The sequence below is a fragment of the Microtus pennsylvanicus genome, chromosome 10 (assembly GCF_037038515.1).
Source record: "Microtus pennsylvanicus isolate mMicPen1 chromosome 10, mMicPen1.hap1, whole genome shotgun sequence".
Classification (NCBI taxonomy): Eukaryota; Metazoa; Chordata; class Mammalia; order Rodentia; family Cricetidae; genus Microtus; species Microtus pennsylvanicus.
This window is the reverse complement of record NC_134588.1, coordinates 58,090,004-58,110,489: the sequence shown is the minus strand read 5'-3', so window position 1 is coordinate 58,110,489 and position 20,486 is coordinate 58,090,004. Positions and strand designations below refer to the sequence as shown.

The window sequence follows — 20,486 nt, the reverse complement described above, 5'->3', positions numbered from 1 at the left end:
ATATCCTACGACCCATTTTAGGAAGCACTGGCCATCCTGAAAAGCTAGGACCACAGAGGCCTTCATTTAAGGGAATGAAATGCAAACAGATAAACACGTGAGATGCTCAGATATCCCCCAGGTAAGGAACTATTCCGAAGCATCGCTTCAGACAAGCCCCAGAGAGGTCACAGTGCTATTTTCATCATCCTCCCAGAGGCTCGTCAGCTGTGCACCTCAAAGCACCTATGTACATCAATCACAGCAGCTGGGGGTGGGTGGAGCCAGGGAGAAGGGTCTAATAACCACCTTGTTTGTACTTCAGGTAACTGAAAGGAGTGTACCACCCACAAACTAGGCCACACAGCTCAACAGCAGTCAGAAAGGGATCACAGGGTCCCTGGTCTCCATACCTACGTGTAGAAAGAGCACTCTCCCCAGTCTCCCTTCACATGCTGTGGCAGCCCCATGAAAGTCAGTCTAAAGATAGCAGGGACAGGAAAATGGCCTAGGTCACCCTGAGCAGACGAGCCCCCACTGGCCTTCCCAGAGTTAGCTACAGTGTTCAGTGCTTTGCTTTGCACCCCCACTGGGTCCCACAAAGCCAGTTATGCGCTTGTTCAAAACCTCTTGGTGTGAATTAGATCTGCACTCTGGTCTGCTTGGGAAACTACAGTAAGGGAAAGAAAGGAGCAAGCATGGGAACCCCCATGACCTTGTGGTCTCCTTCTGAATTGCTGGACAGAAACACTGTCAGCAACACTTTGTAGCATCCTTCGACACCAAGCTGGGAGTCTCTGGTTTAGGGGTCTTTGCTAGCTTCTGCCACAATGACCCCTCTCTATGAGAGCATTAAGAAGTGTGCCTGTTCAGTATCTGTCCAGACTCAGGCTCTTGACTTGCTACTTAACCTCTCCGGACATCGGTTTCCATCTGTAAAGTAGAGGAGAAAGGAGTGCCTGTTCTAGGGCTTGTCAGTGAGTCAATATTTGTACAGTCCCTAAAATAGTGCCTGGGTCCATACAAGTACCCATGCAGGAAAACAGGAAATGGGCTGAGAAAGGTTAAAGGTAACTAAGCTTACCTCGACAAGCTGTTTCTGTGGCTGCCAACTAACCTTGAACCTGTCCACTCACCATGACACGTGAGAGTCTACCTGGTCTAGCCTCGGCTCCTTTCACACATCTCACACATGAATCCACCACTGCAGAGATTCAGCAGCCAGGCTACGTGCCTTTTGTTTTCAAGCTGCTCTTATTGAAGCTTATCACCTTCTTGGAATAGTCTCCTGTTTGGGGAATGAGTGAATAAAGAGTTGATGATTTTTAATAAATCTATTTGTTAGATAACTTCATTGAAAGAGAAGAAACAAACTAATAATACATAGAAGGAGGTCGAGGGCTTGGGATAATGAAAAAATACACGAATTCATGACATTGAATTCATGACAATGAGATCATGGACAGGATACCAAAGGCATAGGCCACAGTGAGAGAGAGAACCAGAAACAGACACACTCCCTGTCTCTCCCCTCCCTCACCCCTGCCATCTCTCTGTGAGAGAGACAGAGAGACATAGAGAAATAGAAAAATTCTATTTCCTGAATTTTTTAAAACTGTATGCATCCAAAAAATACACCACACACACACACACACACACACACACACACACCAGACATGGTTTCTCTGTGTAGCAGCCCTAGCTGTCTTGGAACTCACTTTGTAAATCAGGCTGGCCTCCTACTCAGAGATCCACCTATCTCTGCCTCTGGAATGCTGGGATTAAAGATGTGCACCACTATGCCTGGCTAATATACTCACTTTTTACTCAACAGAATAAAAAGAAATCCCACAGAAGTAGAAAAAAATTATGTATCTGATAGGGCATTAATATTCAGAATACATAACATATACCTAAAAGTCCAAGAACAAAAATGCAATCAACCTAAGTGGAAATCACGTAAAAGACTTGAGCAGTGTTTCTGCAAAGAAAGCAAGCAGCTAGGAGCAAATGCTCAACTTCACCAATAAGTTACAGAACCACAAAGAGATCTTCCACTCGTTAACAAACAGAAATGGAGAAACCAAGTGTTGGTGATGAAATGATGTGGAAAAACTGTATCTCTCTGGGCATGGTGATGCACACCTTTAATCCCAGCACCGGGGAGGCAGAGGCCAGGGGATTTCTATGATTCAAGGCTAGCCTGCTCTACACTGAGTTCCAGACCACTGAAGCTGACATAATGAAGCTCTGTTTCCAAATAATAATAACTATTTGGAAACTAATTTAAATTAAATTTGGAAAAAACATTTAAAAAGAAAAAGAAAAATGGGCCTTGAGACTACTGGTGATGAATGTGAAATGGTAGCACCAGTGTAGAAAAGAGTTCCTAAAAAACTCAGTGCAGGGGCTGGAGAGATGGCTCAGTGGTTAAGAGCACTGACTGTTCTTCCAGAGGACTCGGGTTCAATTCCTAGCACCCACATGGCAGCTAACAACTGTCTGTAACTCCAAGATCTGACACCCTCACACAGAGATACATGCAGGCAGACTACCAATGTATGTAAAATTAAATAAACAGATAATCCAATAGAGAGCATTACTGTGTGATCCAGAGCTGAAAGCAAGACCTACAAGACAGATCCACAGGTAAAGGCATGGGTATCACATGTCTGCTATCTGAGTTCTATTCCGGGAACCCACAAGGTTGTCCTCCGTACTACACACACACACACACACACACACACACACACACACACACACACACACCATGATCCGCGTGACTAATGATGACACTAAGAAGAACAGAAGGCAAAGTCTCCAAGAGATTGGTGCTTCCGTGTTCCAAACAGCCTTATGCACAACAGCTAAGACATGGAAGCCATCCAAATGCCCACTAATGTACTATTACGTAAGTAAAACATCGTGTGCTACAATATTTGATTCAGACTTAAGATGAAGGAGGATATTTTAATGTATACTACAGCACAGATTAGGCCAAGGACACTGTAGATGGGGCAGGCTAGTCACAGGAGCCAGTGCGGTTGTGACTCCACTTACATGATGTGTGCGGAGGATGGTGATACAGCAGATTGAAAGTGGAGGGCCAGCCCGGGCTACACAGGAAGACTCTGTCTCCAAAAACAGGGGAAAAAATCCTGAAAACAGAAGGCAGAATGGTGGCTGCTGGGGTTCGAGAAGACAGGCAGGGGCCGTCAATCAATCACTGCTCAGTGGGTCCAGGTTTCCCTGCCACCCAAGTTCTCCAGGGGTGGACGGAAGGACTGCACAACAATATGCACGGAGTTGCTACCACAGGACTGCACACTGAGAAACAATCAAGACAGCAAATCTTAGGCCACATGCATTTGTGTATTTAGCCACAATAAAAGCCTCTTTAAGAATCTGTCTGTCCAGAGACCCACACTGGAGCACTGGACTGAGCTCCCAAGGTCCCAATGAGGAGCAGAAGGAGGGAGAACATGAGCAAAGAAGTCGGGACCACGAGGGATGCACCCACCCACTGAGACGGTGGGGCTGATCTACTGGGAGCTCACCAAGGCCAGCTGGACTGTGACTGAAAAAGCATGGGATAAAACCGGACTCTCTGAACATGGCGAACAATGAGGGCTGATGAGAAGCCAAGGACAATGGCATGGGGTTTTGATCCTACGCAATGTGCTGGCTTTGTGGGAGCCTAGCCAGTTTGGATGTTCACCTTCCTAGATATGGACAGAGGGGGGAGGACCTAGGACTTACCACAGGGCAGGGAACCCTGACTGCTCTTTGGACTGGAGAGGGAGGGGGAGAGGAGTGGGATGAGGGGGAGAAGGGTGGGAGGAGGGGGAGAAGGGTGGGAGGAGGGGGAGGGAAATGGGAGGCTGGGAGGAGGTGGAAACTTGTTTTTTTTTTCTTCCTTTTCTCAATAAAAATAAATATATATATAAAAAAAAGAATCTGTATGTCTTCACCTTAACTTTGCTGTCTCACAGACTGAGGGAAGCCATAAAGAAAAAAAAAAGCCTGGGGCTGGAAGACAGCTCAGCAGTTCAGAGTAGCTGGCTTCCAGAACCCCGAGTTTGGTTTCTAAGGTCCACATCAGGTGGCTCACAACCCCCGTAATTCCAGCTCCAGGCATCCGACACCTTCTCCACGACTTCAAGGCCGAGTCTCTCTATGAAACTGTACCCTGTACCTCAGACACTGGAGTGAGTTATAAGGTAAAAACAAAACTCAGCTTCGGGTTAAAAATATGTTTGCTGCTTCTGTTGTGTCTGGTTAGAAAGTCTGAGGAAAACTCAGTCCCATGCCAAGCTGTCCTCTCGGAAGGGAACATTTAGTGGCCCCTTTCCCGGGCCTGGCTAGCAGCAACTGTCGTAGCTGCCTTCGGACAGCCCAGGTTTACCAATTAGCATGGTCACCACATAGTCTGGAAAGTCCATCTCGGCCTCCCCTAGACCCACAAACAGACAGGGGAGGATGTAAGGAAGACAGCTCACTCCAGATACCCAGGTCCAAGCGCTTCCGGGAAACAGAAGATTCTGGGCATCCATGGCAGAGAAAGTCTTCATTCCTAGATGCCCCCCAGTCAAGCATCCTGCTGGATGTTCCAGCCTGGTCCATGTGATTCCTCTGAGTTGGAGAAGGGCAAAATGCCAGATCCTTTACATGAGGTTCAGACCATGGCCCCAGAACAGGAATCCCAGCAAAACCGAAAGGCAAAACTACATCAGACCAGGTCACAACGGTCCAAGGCCATTCCAAGTCAACCTGATGTTGCCAGAGTGACCATGATGAGTCAACAGGCAACAGAACAGAGATCTGCTTAGAAGTCCCAGCATGAATGAAGAGACAACAGTGACACCCCCAAGAGCTGCAGACTCCTACATCCGGCTGCCCACCCAACATCTCCACCCTCCTGCCACAGGCACCGGAAGCCTGACATGTCCCAAACAGCCAATTCTTCCCATGTTCTCCATCATCTCATGTGAAGCACCCCTGTCCTTACAGGTGCTCAGAGCCTCATCTTGAAGTCACTCCTGATTCTTTGCATTTCCTCCTGCCCCAAATCGAGTCCATCTGGGGACCTGGCTCCACATCTGGAATGTGTCTAGAATTCCTCCATGTCTTACTGTAGCTCAGCGCCCATCACTACACTCCAGGCACACATGTGTCTTCCTTGAGAGCTGGAGACATAGTTCAGTCAGTAAAGTATCTGACCGAGCAAGCAAGAGGACTGGAGCTTAGTCCCTAGAGCCCATGTACAACAGCTGGTGCGGAGATACTTCTCTGCAACCGTAGCGCAGGGTGGGTGGAAACAGGAAATCCCTAAAACTCACTGGCCAGATAGTGTAGCCAACCGGTAAGTAGCAGGTTCAGTGACTCCGTCTCAAAACACAAGGTAGAGGGTCGGTGAGATGACTCAGCAGGCAAAGGACTTGCCAACAAGCCTGACAACCTGAGTTTGATTCCCTGACTACTTGGTAGAAGAGATAATCCACACACAAATAATAAATTACAATTAAAAATATTTTTTTAAAAAAAAGATAAAGTGGAACATGATTGAGGAAGCGTCCAGATGTTGACTTCTGGCCACCAGTCACTGATTTAAAAGGAACAGATTTAGAAACGGCTTTCAATCCTTTTCCCGTTTTCCTACGGAAACTCAAACCCAGTGTTCAAAGGAGAGCCTTTTTAAGCATGTGGCTGGAAGTCCCACACAACGCAGAGAACTTGAAACAGCGAAGTCTCATGAACTGTGCAGCCACGGCACCTGGCCACAGCTAGACAACTGCTTGGTCAATTCTCTGCAGGGAAGTTCCCTTGCTGAGAAAAGCAACCCAACCTGATACACAGGTCAAAGATGGAGAGAGGGATGCCAAGGAAGGCGAGCTGGGTGTGGCTGTTACACAGCAATCCAATGGCTAGTAAGAACAGGGGCCGGGGCAGCCATTCCTCTCCCATTCCATTTTCATCCATCCTTGTCTCTTTGTCCTCATCCCTTCTCCCAGTGCAAAAGACCTTAACTTGTTCACCCTTTCCCATGGTAACTCTAAACATACAAGGGGAATGTAAGCATTAAGGAGTGCACCCTCCAGGAGCAATTTCCACAGCCGCACTTAAGGACCAGCTTAGCCCCTGGAACGCTTCATTCTGGACAGCTGAATTTTCTGACCTGGTAAGATGTGATTAGGAGCATGCTAACTCTTTCTAGGAAGCCTTTCAGCAAAATACATGCAATCCATCACACTTTTCCATGTTTTTTCTTACATGTATGGGTGTTTTGTCTGCATGCATGTCTGTGCACCATGTGTGTGCCTGCTGCCAGAGTACACCAGAGAGGGCATCAGATCCCCTAGAATGAGGGTTACAGACAGTTATGAACTGCCATGTAAGTGCTGGCAATTAAACCTAGGTCCTCTGGAAGAGCAGCCAGTGCTCTTAACCACTGAGCCATCCTTCAGTCCCTTTTCCCTATGTTTTAAAACAGATTATACAAGACATAAATCCCCTCAATACTTGGGCTTAGAAATCAATTCCAATGCTATCACTCGCTTTTGAAATCTCCAAGGTTGCTAGCGTCACAACTGATCAGCTAGTGGGTTATGACAGTGGGCCACTGTCACATGATCTGAAACTCTGCTTCTCCATGACATTGATAGAGGTCATATTATATCCTTAAACACCAACCATGTCATTCAGTTTCTCCTGTCAACTTGACACAGCTTAGAATCACCAGGGAAGACGGAACCTCCGTTCAGTAACTGCTTAAGGAACGACTTCTATCAGATAGACCTGTGATCATGTCTGTGAGAGACCGCCTTGACTGATGACAGACGTAGAAAGGTCCTTCCTGTGTGAGCAGCCCCATTCCTGAGAAGGGGGCCTGGACCACAAGAGAAAGTTAGCTGAATGGGAGTGGGTGAGTGAGCCAGCGAGAGAGAGCCAGCAATCGGTGTTCCATGGTTCCTATCCTGACTTCCTTCAATGACAGACTGTGATCTGGAAGTGTAAGCAAATAAAAAACTGTCCTCCCCAAGCTGCTTTAGTGGTGGCGTTTGTCACAGCTACAGAAGAGCAAACTAGAACACCCCGGTGACTTGCAAATTCTTTTTTATGCTTTCACTTGCTCTGCTAACCTTTAGCTCTCCATTTCCCTATATTCAACCTGCAATTCCCCTGCCGAGTTCACTAACAGCGTGTTTAGAAGAGTTAGTGACTTCCACATGGAAGGCCAGCGGGATGCACTCTGTCTCCTAGGAACCACTTCCACCAGTGTCTTTGAGGTGAGCTGATTTTCTCCTGGGCAGGACCATGATGATAAATGATGTGGCTCAGGCTAACAGTAGCATGTTCTGGACACATGGGACCCTCGAAACAGCCTGAGCCTGGAATTTGTCTTTAATAATTTGTAAGTAATATGTAGAAACTGCTGCATTTGAAAGCAAGGTTGCTGAGTTCGATTGGATTTCACCCACAGGAATGAATTACGTTCAATTACACAGGCTGGGCTGTTCCAAAAGGCCAAGCCGGAGAAAGCTGTTTTCTGCAGAGACTAGGGATCCATGCAGAAGGTCTGAGCAGCCCGTATGAGGAAGAATGTCCCTGTTTGGGGATACCGTGCTCCCCTTAATTTACTTTATATAAAATGCCCTACTTCACATTCTCTGAGTGATCCTTCGGTGGTGGTCACTGGGAGGGGTCCTCCCAACCAAGTACGCCCCAAGCACTAACCAAGGACCAAATAAGGGATATTACAATCAATGTCTTTGTGGTCAAGGAAATCCAAATGCATTTTTCACATGGTAATTAATTCACAGTAGCTTTTTGTTCTTAGGCGTGTCTTCCCGTTGAAGAGATAATAAAAGGGCAAAGGAGGATTCCTGTGGGCTGGGAAAGCCGTTCCTGTGCCCCAGGCCCTGGGCCGCCTTAGCATCACTTATTACCACTTAGTTGAATAGCACGTAACTCAAGGCCTGACTACACTCGAGCTAAACTCTCAAGAAGCCTTTCTAGAACAGTCTGCGCCTACCATAGTTGTTACCACCACCAAACCTACGGTTTTCCTGTTCCGTTTTAGTTATCTTTTCAGGCATGGATCCCTGTACAACACAAGGGATTCTTTTGTTTTGACTTAGTTTTGGTTTTTTTTAAAGAGAGGTTGCGTTCCTTTCCAGGTGGCTAACAAATGTCCCCTGAGAGTCTTCTATGTTCTCAACTGACTTTGAGAAGATAAATATTTTGGATTTTCCCCATACACGTTCTTACAGATTAAACGTGAAGCATCTCCCTAGCAGACTCATGTGTTGCATACATGACTTCCAAAGAAACATTGAGATGTTTAAGGAAGGAACTGGATCACACATTAAGGCAATGACCTAGTCAGTAAATACATTTGCTGGTGAACTCATAATTTAATGGACTGCTGCAAAGTTGTAGAAAATGTGGGAGGGGACACCTGATTAGAAGAAGAACCTTGGCTGGGTGGTGCTGGTGCACACCTTTAATCCCAGCACTTGGGAGGCAGAGGCAGTACTTTTTAGAGGCCCCCACCTCCCACCTTTTACCCCACCCCACCACCCATCATGAGATAACCAGCTCACTGCAACCTCCCCATCATCAAGGTCTTCCTCATGACAGGCTTGGAAACAGTGGGACCAGCATATCCTATGGAGGACCCTCTTGAGCCGTGAGCAGAAACAGGCCTTTCATTGCTTAAGCTGTTCATCTCAGGTATCTGTCATAGTGACCAAACCCACACTGATCTCCACTTAGACCTGGAAACCAAGAGAAGAACACGGACTTTGGATTCCTCGCCAACCTAGGTCTAGGCTTTGGTGATCTTGTCTTTGGACCTCTCTGAGCCTCAACTCCTCCACGAGGAAGAGAGGGAATGAACTTACTTCGTATGTTTGCCGAAGGGAACATCTGAGGAAACATGCTGTAAAAGTAGCTGGCAGAATGGCTACCAAGGTAAACTCTCAAATGCCTATTTAAATGAAGGCATGAAAGATTTAATCCCTCCCACTTCAAATGTGATGAGAGCCAGCTGATTACTTAGCTACATGAATGTAAGGCAGAAGAAGGCCAAATGAAAACTTCCCCAGCTCTGTTGGGGATTCGAGGCCCCGAGATTGAAGCTAAGGGCTGAACAGTTCTTCCTCCCAGTAGTGAACAGACTTAGCACTTGGCATCCAATCACCTACTCGCTACAGCAAAGTCTGGGTCACAGGTACTTTTAGACATATCTCTACTTGTGACTACAAGTGGCCATGTCCCCTGATTCCTTTGCCTCACAAGCCCTTCCCTTCAAGAGGAGTGAGCATCCCCTGTGTAAGCAATAAAGCTCACAGTGATGTCAGTGAAGAGAATCAGGAGGGCTGGGGAAAGCAGACATTTCAGGTAACTGTCCAGCTCAACCACTACTCCAGGAGAGGTGATTTTGTGCCCTCTGCAGGGAACACCTGGAACTGCCAGGAGGCGTTTGGGGTTGTCACACCATGGGAGATGCTGCCTGCCAATCAGCGAAAGGGTGTTTGTTGGATGAGCAGATCAGCCCCTCAACGAAGAATAGCTGGTCAAAAATATCAGTCATGTGAAGATGGAAGACTCCTGTCCTGTAGGAGCAATAGCTCTTACTGTGTATATGTTAACTAAACAGATTAAGAAGAAAAAACTCCTACACACACACACACACACACACACACACACACACACACAGAGAGAGAGAGAGAGAGAGAGAGAGAGAGAGAGAGAGAGAGAGAAACAATGTAAGGAAGTAAGAAATGAGGGCTATGCGCAGAAGACAAAAATAGTTACTTGTATTAAAGGCAAACAATGATCACATGATAATGAAGTTTTACCCTCAATTATATTTTTACTGATTAGCCTCACAGAGCTAAGCAAACTAATTAAGCCCATGCTGCTAAAATGACAATATTATTGCATTTAACATTTATTGATTCCTTGAGAATTTCATACATGTAATAGTATAATTAATATTGTCCTTATATTTTTGAGACAGGGTCTCACTGCATAACCCAGCTGACCAAGAGCTCATTATGTAGACCAGGCTGGCCTCAAACAGAGATCCACCTGCCTCTGCCTACTGAGTGCTGGGATTAAAGGTGTGTGCCACTAAGCCTGGCCTTAGCAATATTATTTTTAAATGGCTCACAAGTATTTCTTCTGTATATATCCTCTCTGGTGGACTATATATGAGACAGATACCTAAAGATCACAGGATGTCCCCTCTCCCCTCCCTCACCAGCCACACCGCTGCAGGTTTCTGGGCGCTCCTATCAAATCCTCCACTTGCCTTTCTCCTTGTCATTTCTCACTGCTCTATGTAAAAAACCACGTACAGAAGATCCTCTGCTCGGCTATTGTTTACAGCTGACCAAGTTTACAAGGGGTGGGACACAGGTAAATGACACATATGTAAAATAGTCCCAGGTGGGGAGAAGTGAAACCGGGTCCATTCATCCGTTTTCTCTCGCTGTAGTGAACCACCTCAAACCGCCTACTTTCTAATGAAAAGTTTGTTCAGCTCATGGTTTTGGAGGCTAAAACTCTAAACATCCTCTAACTGCATCATCTCGTGGCAGACAGCACCTAGGAGGGACTGTGTTTGAGAAGCCATGAGAGATCACACAGCAAGGCAGGAAGCCAGTCAGCCCACGGAAGGCATGGGAGCTTTCTGGTCTATAACGCACTATTGAAGGTGCTGGGAAGCAAGCTTGGATCCTCAGGAAGAGCAGCAAATGAACTTAACTTCTGGGCCATCTCTCTAGACCCAAGGGTCCTTTAGATAATTTTCCTCTCCATATGCACGCTATCTCTATCACTTAACCTTTGCTAGTTAACTCTCCATCTTTACCCTAGAGACCAGACTCACATCCACCACCCTTAAATGTTCTCTCCCATATACGACACATCCAAGCACCTCAGATATGACATTTACAAAAACCAGAATTCATCCTCTCGGCTCTCACCATCCCCACACACGATTCTTCACGTTTCTCCACTATGTAGAATAACACTACTCCTCACCCCTCTCTTTTCTTTTCTCTCACTTTTTTTTTTTTTTTTTTTTTTTTTTTTTTTTTTTTTTTTGGTTTGTAGTTCTTCAAGACAGGATTTCTCTATGTAACAGTCCTGGCTGTCCTGGAACTCATGTTGTAGACCAGGCTGGCCTCAAACACATGGAAATCTGTCAGCCTCTGCCTCCCGAGTGCTGGGATTAAAGACGTGTGCCATCACTGCCTGGCCTCACCCCCTCTCTTAAGACAGAAACCTAGAGGCTGGAGATGTACTTCAATTACTAGAGTGCTTGCCTGCACCCCGGACTCCATCGCAGGCACCAAATAAAGCATTTATGGTAAAATACACCCATAATCCCAGGCCTGGGAAAGTGCAGGCAGGAGAACCAGAGACATTCTATGTTACACAAGGAGTTCACGCTCATCCTGGGCTAGAGACACTATCTTTTCTAAAAAGTAGCATGTGCTGGAGAGACAACTCAGCAGTCAAGCTCACGTGATGCTCTTGCAGTGGACCTGGGTTCAGTTCCCAGCACTTAGACCAGGCAGCTCACAGTCTCCCATAAGTCCAGCTCCAGGGGCTCTAACGCTGTCTTCCGGCCTCTGAGGCCATCTGGCCACACATGTGCTGCACATACAGACGTGCCAGCATACACACACATAACATTTTAAAACATTAGAAAGACGGCAAAACCAGAAAACGAGGACATTTTCAACTGCCCTTGCCAAACAATCCTGAGAGGGCGATAGCTCTGACCGACACTCAGGCAGTGTGATCCTGGGCCAACGAATGAGCATGTGCAAGCCTTAGACTTCCATCCAGGGCAAAATAAGAGTGTGTGTGTGTTTGTGTGTACGTGCGCATGCATGCGTGTGTGTGTGTGTGTACGTGCGCATGCATGCGTGTGTGTGTGTGTGTACGTGCGCATGCATGCGTGTGTGTGTGTACGTGCGCCTGTGTGTGCGTGTGTGTACGTGCGCATGCATGCGTGTGTGTGTGTACGTGCGCCTGTGTGTGTGTGTGTACGTGTGCCTGTGTGTGTGTGTGTGTACGTGCGCCTGTGTGTGTGTGTGTGTACGTGCGCCTGTGTGTGTGTGTGTGTACGTGCGCCTGTGTGTGTGTGTGTACGTGCGCCTGTGTGTGTGTGTGTACGTGCGCCTGTGTGTGTTGATAAATGTTGATCTGTTCCATCCCTGCGGCAGACATCCTGTGCATCACTAAAGCCTAGCTCAGAACTTCATCCTCACTGTCATTACCCATCTCAGAGTGCCACCCTCTTCCCCCTAGGTTACTACGAGACATTTCCATTCCCTCTTCTTATCTCTGATCTCGCCCCCCTTCCAATCTGTCCTTCCCACTCTGCCAGACTGATGATTCCACACACAGGCCTGGACGCATCATGTGATTCCCACACCTGCGGGCTTTATTCATTAGCGGATGTCCTCCACCTCTGCCTTCCCAAGTCACTCCCAGCTCTCCAGACAGCGCCGCTGCCCAGCTCTGTGCCTGAACAATGTCTCCACTGCCCACCACACCCTTGCTCCACTTTGCCTGCCCAAGAAAAGCACCCCCTTAAGACTTGGTGGGAAATATCCCTTTAAAAGGCCAAGAAAATAGAGATTGGCTAAAGAGACTCAGGGACAGATACAAACCCTGACCACAGAGATCACAGAAGAGAGGGGAATTGAGGAGAGGATAAAAGAGTAATTCTGTGTGTACCTCTCCCCGGGACTGGAACCGTTTTCCAGCATACAAGGTAAGTGCTCTGCCATTGAGCTACGTTTACAGTCCTGGGATGAGTGTGCATGCGTGTGTGTGTGTGTGTGTGCATGCACACACATATACACACACATATACATATAGACACATATATACTATATACACATATATGTGTGTGCACATATGTATATATATAATTATGCATGTATTTGTATATATCCCCCCTCTCTGTCCATGGGGGAGGGGATGGAGGGAGTCACACATGTATGTAAATGCAGAAACCTAGGAAGGCCAGCCTCTCCTGGAGCTGTAGTCTACAGGCAGCTGTGAGCTGCAAGTGTAAGTGTTGGAACTCAATTCCAGTTCTCTGCAAGAGGAGTGTGTGCTCTCAACCACTCTCAACCCCCTCAACACTTTAATTGAAAAATAGAAGATAGATAGATAGATAGATAGATAGATAGATAAGAAAGATAAAAGTTAAGAAAGCATAGCCCTGAAAACAGAAAGTCACCAAAAAAAATGACACAAATCTAACCTCCCTCAGTTAAATGCTCCCACACAACTGTGCACACAAGGGCAGAGCAGAAAGGGAAAACATCTGATTTGTTAACAACAGGGGGACCAAAGTCCAGAATCCAGGCAGAGCTTCTTAAATTGATGAGATTCCAATTCACCAGAAGGGGGGAAATGGCAAAGAAATTGACAGAGGAATTAGAGGAAATACAAGTTGGTTTCCAAAATGTTAAGAGTAATGTAGAAGACTCTATTAGCATTTAAAATGCACACAGCTGATGCTGTCCTCTACGATTTGGGATAAACTTCAAATGTCAGATGCAGAAGTGGGTATAAAGTGCGCTACAGTACTCATTTTTGAAAGGAAAAGAAAAATATGAAAAGATACACATTGTTCCACCTGTGGGTGTATGGATTATATCTGAAAGACAAAAACTGGCAGAACTGGCTATAAGTCAAAAAGGAAATACAAGGCTAGGGAACAGGAGGAGGGTGGAGTTGTTACTTTATATAACTTCTCGAATTTTGAATGTTGTGATTTTTTTAAACTACATGACCTAACCCTAAACAAGGAATCCTGCGTAAGTGAGATAATTAGCTCCCCTTCTCAACAGTCCCTTAGGCCTCAACAGACAAAAGAGAACTCTTAAATAACTGCTAGAGCTGGATGTGGTAGGCGGCACACCTTTAATCCCGGCCCTGGGGAGGCAGAGGCAGACATCTCTGTGAGCTGTGAGTTAGAGGCCGGCTTGGTCCACATAGTGAGTCCGAGGACAGCGGGGCTGCATGGTGAGACACTGTCTCAAAAAGAAATAAACACAAGAAATAACTGTTTAAAATGTGTACGTTCTTTGACCACAGATTCTACTTCTAGATATAATTTCTATCCAGAAAGATTCTAAATGTGCCAAAAATACAGGCAGATAAAGTTGGAACAATCTAAGGGCCCTTCAATAGGGAAATGTTTAAATAAACAATATAAGTACCCTAGGAGTATTATACAGCCCATGAAGCTGCAGGGTGTGGTGATGCAGGTTTTCAATCCCAGCACTTGGGGACAGAGCCAGAGTTCAAGACTATGTAGTGAGACCCTATCAGAGAGAGAGAGAGAGAGAGAGAGAGAGAGAGAGAGAGAGAGAGAGAGAGAGAGAGAGAGAGAGAATTATGCCTATTACTACTGAGATTGGTTGATTTTTATGTCATATTGTTCAATCAAAACAATTAAAGGAAATTAAAGCCAGGCGGTGGTGGCGCACATCTGTAATCCCAGCACTTGGGAGGCAGAGGCAGGAGGATCTCAGTGAGTTCGAGACCAGCCTGATCTAAGTGAGTTTTAGGACAGCCAGACTGTTATACAGAGAAACCCTGTCTCAAAAACAAACAAATGAAAAAACCCAGTAAGTTGTGAAAATTATGTGTGTGTGTGTGATTTTTTTTTCAACATATTGTGGTTGGTTCTAAAATTAGAAATGTAGACAAAATTTTATGATGTCTTATGCTGCATAAACACCGAAAAAGACCTGGCCTGAAGGGCTGAAGAGAAAGTTCCTTCCCTAGAGCACTTGCCTTGAAAACATGAAGACCTGTGTTCATATCCCCAGCACCCACGTAAAAGCCTCATTCCCACCTCTGTAACCCTGGAACTGGGACTGAGGGGGCAGGAGGTTCTGGAGCCCACTGGCTAGCCTAGAGAATTAGTAAGCTCCGGGTTCAAAGAGATCCTGTCACAGAAGAACTGGGAAAGGGAGACACTTCCTTCAGTACGGTTGACCATGGAAAAGTTGCCCATGCCACAGTCAATAACGTCCCCTCATCCCGTGCACATGCAAGCAACCCCAATCAAAGGTCCAGAAATGGCATGAAAGTAGAGGAGGGCTACTTGGAATAGAGGGGGTTCAGTTAAAGAGGGAGGGATAAAAGAGAAGTTAAAAGGGGGTGAGCATGGTCAAAATCATTATATACATTGTCAAAATATAAACAGTAAGGTGGAGGAAGGTTATCAAGCTCTGGCTTCCATGTGCACATATGTATACCACACACACATACAGACGCACGTGTGCGCACACGCATGTATGCACACACACACACACGGGCCTGAAAGGAAATACATTTGATGTGGTTACCTCAGAGGTGAAAAAAAGAGTAAAGGAGTTATGAATAGAACTTTAATTTTTCTATATACTCCTATACTAAAAATCTTTCCTAATAACTTGTGTTTTGAAAACTTACTATATACCAGATAAACTCTATCATTATGTCCCCCTACACTGTAAGGGGCAGGGCTAGGCAGTACCTAGAGCTAGGAACTTCAGATTATCCCCAGGCACCTATGACTCCAGTATAAAACCAACACAAACCAAAACAAGAAAGCAAATGTACCTTATCAGACAGACTGAAAACTCCTTCCTTTGTGCTCCCAACTTTCCTTGACTACATCTGCCCTGAGCGCCACCGTCTCCACTGCCAGACACAGAAAAGACCCAAGAAACAGACTGAAAACTAGTTGAAAGTATTCTTTTGGGGGACAGGATACGATCATTGGTGAGATTCGGATAAGTTGAGTGAATGAAGCATTAACTCCTTCTGCGAACTACAAAGCACACTACCAGCTAGCCCTCATCTTGTTCACGCTGTCGGGTTTTGGACACACCACTTCTCCCCTCCAGCCGTGCTTCACAGCAGTTCAGCTAGACTGTGTCTCAAAAGGTCTAATCCAGGCTGTACCTTGGCAGTCTGCAGACCACAAAACACCTGGACACACAATTCAATGACTCTGCATATTAAAAAAAAATGAGTTTTGAATTAAAAGCCATTTTTTAAATGAGATTTTTTTTCTCCCCACAAAAATTAACAGTTTCCTCAAAGACAATAATGTTGGGACCTGTGGCGGTATCACAGCTGGCTGCCTCCTCCTGGGACGCCACTCTGCACATAACCTTACCCAGACACCTGCCCGGCTTTTTCCTGGGTAGCATCGTCCAGGGAGTGTGCCATAGGACTCTACCTGGATCTGCTGACATTTGTGACAGATGAGGTTCAGACCCCAAAAGAGCACTCGGATTACCCCAATACTCCACGGTCGGAGGACTCCCAGTGCAAGGGCTGCAGCACAGAGCTGAGGACCCAAGGTCTTTAAGTTATTACCAAAATACCAAGCAGATTGCTTCCTGAGGTCTCTATGCTCAGTGCCACCTCGTTAGGTCTGTAGGACAAAACGTCCCGAGTCAAATGACCTCCACGTGCGAAGCATTGCTAAGTCAAAAGATGCTAGTTCAGCCAGGAGGCAGAGGCATACACATCTCAGCGAGTTCAAGCCCCAGCTCGCCTCGCCTGGTCTCCCACCCACGTAGTGAGTTTCAGGACAGCCAGAACTACGTAGAGTCCCTGTCTCCAACAAAACAAAACAAATAAACAAACAAACATAGGGCAATGTATTTAACTTTCCTGGCTTTCAGTTTCCTCCCCCATCAAAGGGGGCAATAACTGCAGTTCACAGGGCTGCCATGTAAATGGATCTAAAAGGTGAGTATGAAACCAGCTGCCAGCACCTTAGAAGTATAAAATAAGGTGGGGAAGGCTAGGTCAGGAAGAGGGGCTATGAAAGAAGCAGGGTGGAGGCCCCGCCCCCACCGCATTCTTCTAGAGGGGCTGGCAAATTCTATTTTTCACCTGCTCTCAAGGCGGCTGAAGTAAGATACTGGCTAACATCGATTTGGCAAAGCTGAGGCTCCAAGAGGCTGGGCTGCAACCCGGGCTGGCTTTCTGCAATCGGGAGGAGACCTATTCCGAGGCTCCAGCAGCCCCCAGCACCTAAGACAGTCTGATCTATTAGTGTCGCCCACTGGGCACATCACCGAACCCAGGTCTCTTCCCTCCAAAACTGCAGCTTTCTCCTTACCTAGCAGCGAGGAGGACTAAGCGGCCGCTCTTGTAAACACTTTGCAAAAGGGTTCAGCGATATGATAATGAAAAGGCAGAGTCTCAAAAGTGGTGCTACCCAAAGGTGCCAACGCCCGGCTGCAACCACTGGTACGCAGCTGCTCTGAAGCGCACCGGCCATCCCAACAGACATTCCTCATGCCACATGCCTTTGTCCACGGGATGCACCCGGGCTTAAGCTCTTGGCCCACTTGGTGAAATGCTCCTCCCCAACCCCCAAACCAGCCGAATCTCCCTCTCACAGATCTGGGGGGCAGGGGCGCCCATCCCTACCGGGGCGACATCTGCGTTCGCCTCCCACCCAGGCTCTGGCACAGGGACACCCTGAGTCCTGACCAGGAGGATGTTACTCACCTGATCCTCACGGATTCCAGTCGAGAGTCGGGGTCGCTGTGCCCCACACCCCCATTCCTGAGCCGGCAGTAGGGGGCGCGGCCCTCCCGGGCTGAGTCCGGGGCATGCACTGATGCTCTCCCTTCCTAGGGGGATGTGCAGAGGGGCTCCGGGGAAATGGAGCGGGCTGCACCCAGCAGAACCAGGTTCTGAAAAGCCTCCGGCCGATTGGATGGGGCGCGCCCCCCAGGCTCTTCCCACAAAGAGCTCCAAAGACAGATGCCAAAGCACCAGCGCCCCAAAAGCAAGGCGCGATGCAGCCGGGAACGAGCCTCAAGAAGACTTGAGAGAGGGGGGGCTCCGGGACCGCCGAAGGGGAAGGGGGGTTGGAGGGAGGGCTGCAGACCCAGCCAGGCCGGCGCCTAGCACAATGCCTTCAGCGCCGCTCCATCCCCGGGCAGCCCGTCCCGCCCCGGCCTGCGCCCCCCCCCCCTCCCGCCCGGTGCTCACCGAAGAGCCGCGGCAGCTCAGGGCCCGGCCGCTTCCCCGCCGCTTCCTCCCTGCGCGCCGCGCCGCGCCCGGGACGCGAGGTTTCGGGTTTCAGGCCGCCGAACCCCGCTTCGCTCCTCCCGCCGGCAGCACGCGGCCCCCGGGCCCGGAGCAAGGCCGAGAAACTTTGAGGCGCTCGCGCTCCGCCTCCCGCTGCCCGCCCGCCGTCGTCGCCGCCCCGGCCGGCGCCCCGCGCCCCGAGCCCGGGTGTCCCGCGCCCCGCCCCGCTCTCCTCCCTCACGCCCCTTCCTCCGCCGCCTCCACGCCCGGCCACTTTTTCCCCCCATTTCTTCCCACGACCAGCCTCTGAACAGCCTCGGCCCGCTGCTCTTTGTCTAGCCCTCACCCTCTCCGTTCTTCCACTTTTTCCCTGGAAACCTCTTGTGGTTTCTACTCAGGCCTCCTTCTCTCCCGGTTCCAGCCTTTGGGGACATCCGTTTCCATTTCTCTCTCCATCCCTTCAGTACTTTCGGATTCTTCCCTCCTCACAGTTGCGTTCTCCTCCTCCTCCCTTCTCAAGTCGGACTCTGGCATCCTTTTCCTCACTCACCTTTCCTTCATCCAACCAGCCACCGAGGGCATCTGTCTAGTACCAGACCGTGTCCTGGACCCGGGCAGTATCACAGTAAATAACCTTGAAGCCAGACTTTAAGGAATGAAAGCAGGTTGGTGGGGAAAGTGGATGTAAACAGACCTTTACAATCCCTCTCTGCTCCTCCTCAACAAAGGGGGAGAAAAAGCAGTGAGAATAAAGGGCCTGCTTGCTCCTTCTCTTTCTTTCTTTCCTTCTCCCTCATTCACCTATTTCATACTCCTCCCAGCCCGCTGTATTTCTATGCTGCAATCTTAATAAGGGGATTTAAAAAAAAAAACAACGAACAAACTAAAGCGAACACTACAACTGTTAAGAAAAAGAAATAATAACAAAGGAAAAGCCAACGTGTCAGCATAATAATCAGACACAAAGTAATAACGCCCTAGCCAAATTCCAGAAAAAAAAATAATAAAACACTGATACTGTGCTTAGAATACTTTTCAATTCCCTCTGAAATCCATCTGCTTGCAGAAGTGCATTAATTATTCCCTTGTCTGTGGATTGACACTGTGGGAGCTGCCTCCTTATTATTATTGGGCACCATTTAGAATAATAATTTACTATCTACCACCTGCTAAACACCCGACTGCTTTGGGGAACAGTGGGAGAATGAGGGGGGAAGGTAAACGGATGGCTTGCTGCTCTGTGTGATCCGATGCTTTCATCTGGTCAAAAACTAGAAGCCGAGTTGTTCTCGGTCATCCAGGCAATTAGATGCTTGAAGCAGCTTAAATCAAGCTGTTCCCAGGAGTATTTTAGACATTTATTTCAAAATCTGTGATTATTAATTTAATTAACATGGACTCCAACACTAACTAAGCCCCATGACCTGGGGAGTCAGTTTATTCATATACAAAATGGGGGTGTGGGGACCTACGTATCTATGGGAATTAAAAGGTTAAATGAAGGACCAAAAAGATGGTTCAGTGGTTCTGAGTACCTACTACTCTTCCAAAGGACCCAAATTTGAGTCCCAGGACCCACATCAAGTGACTCAAAACCACCTATAACTCCGGCTCCAGGGCCATCCAACTCCTCTGGCTTCTGTGGGCACCTGTGTTCATGTGCACACACTCACCTACACAAACACACACACTTTCAATTTGGGGTTTTGTTTGTTGTTTGTTTGTTTTGAGACAGGGTTTCTCTATTTAGCCTTGGTTGTTCTAGAACTTACTCTGTAGAGCAGGCTGGCCTTGAACTCACAGAACTCCGCCTTCCTCTGCCTCCCAAGTACTGGCATTAAATGCTTGTGCCACCACTGCCTGGCCAATTTTAAATTTTTAAAGGGGGAAAGAAATGCCCTAAGCCTATCGCCCAGAGCCGTACAATCTGGAGACTAAGCTTTTCTGAAAGTTAACATTCAAGAAAGATCTGGAAGTATATGCCACAGAGTGCTGCCACGGAGCAAATGAGAATTCAGAGAGACCAGTTACAGCTTTTTTGGCTCCCATGCAAACACTACCTTCCACTGAGCAAACCTCCCTCAGACTTACTCTTTCACTTTGAATTCTTCAATGGAAAACCTTTTTTATCCTGCTGCTTATTACCTGATATATTATTTATCAGAAAGGTTTTTTACCCATAACTCACAAGCTCAGGACTTACTGTACATTTGGGGAAAGAGATTGCTGCCAACAAATACATTTTTTGATTGCTATCGTAAGATTGCTATTGTGTTTTCCCCCTGCTGGAGCTTCTATTAAGCTCTAAGCAGTTTCAGTCAGGAGCAGAAAAATCAGAAATTGTTATTGAAATAATTATTTCTCTCTATATCACTGTGTAGGTGACAGTCATGTGCAAAAAATACACAAAT

The 20,486-nt window shown here is 47.4% G+C and overlaps 1 protein-coding gene across 7 annotated transcripts in view; it reads right to left on the bottom strand.

Annotated features, from left to right (window-relative positions):
* Positions 1–18,830, bottom strand: part of Gpr161 (G protein-coupled receptor 161) — a 47,150-nt gene extending 28,320 nt beyond the window's left edge. The window contains exons 1-2 of one of the 7 annotated variants that reach the window (XM_075988481.1): positions 18,037–18,172; positions 15,634–15,714 (exon numbers count right to left, since the gene is read on the bottom strand). The gene's annotated coding sequence lies outside the window, so the exon portion shown is untranslated. Of the gene's footprint in view, positions 1–15,633; positions 15,715–17,547; positions 17,977–18,036; positions 18,241–18,625 lie in introns of those variants that run through there. The other 6 variants (XM_075988482.1, XM_075988485.1, XM_075988486.1 and 3 more) reach the window with 6 other exon arrangements.
* Positions 18,831–20,486: the final 1,656 nt, after the last annotated feature.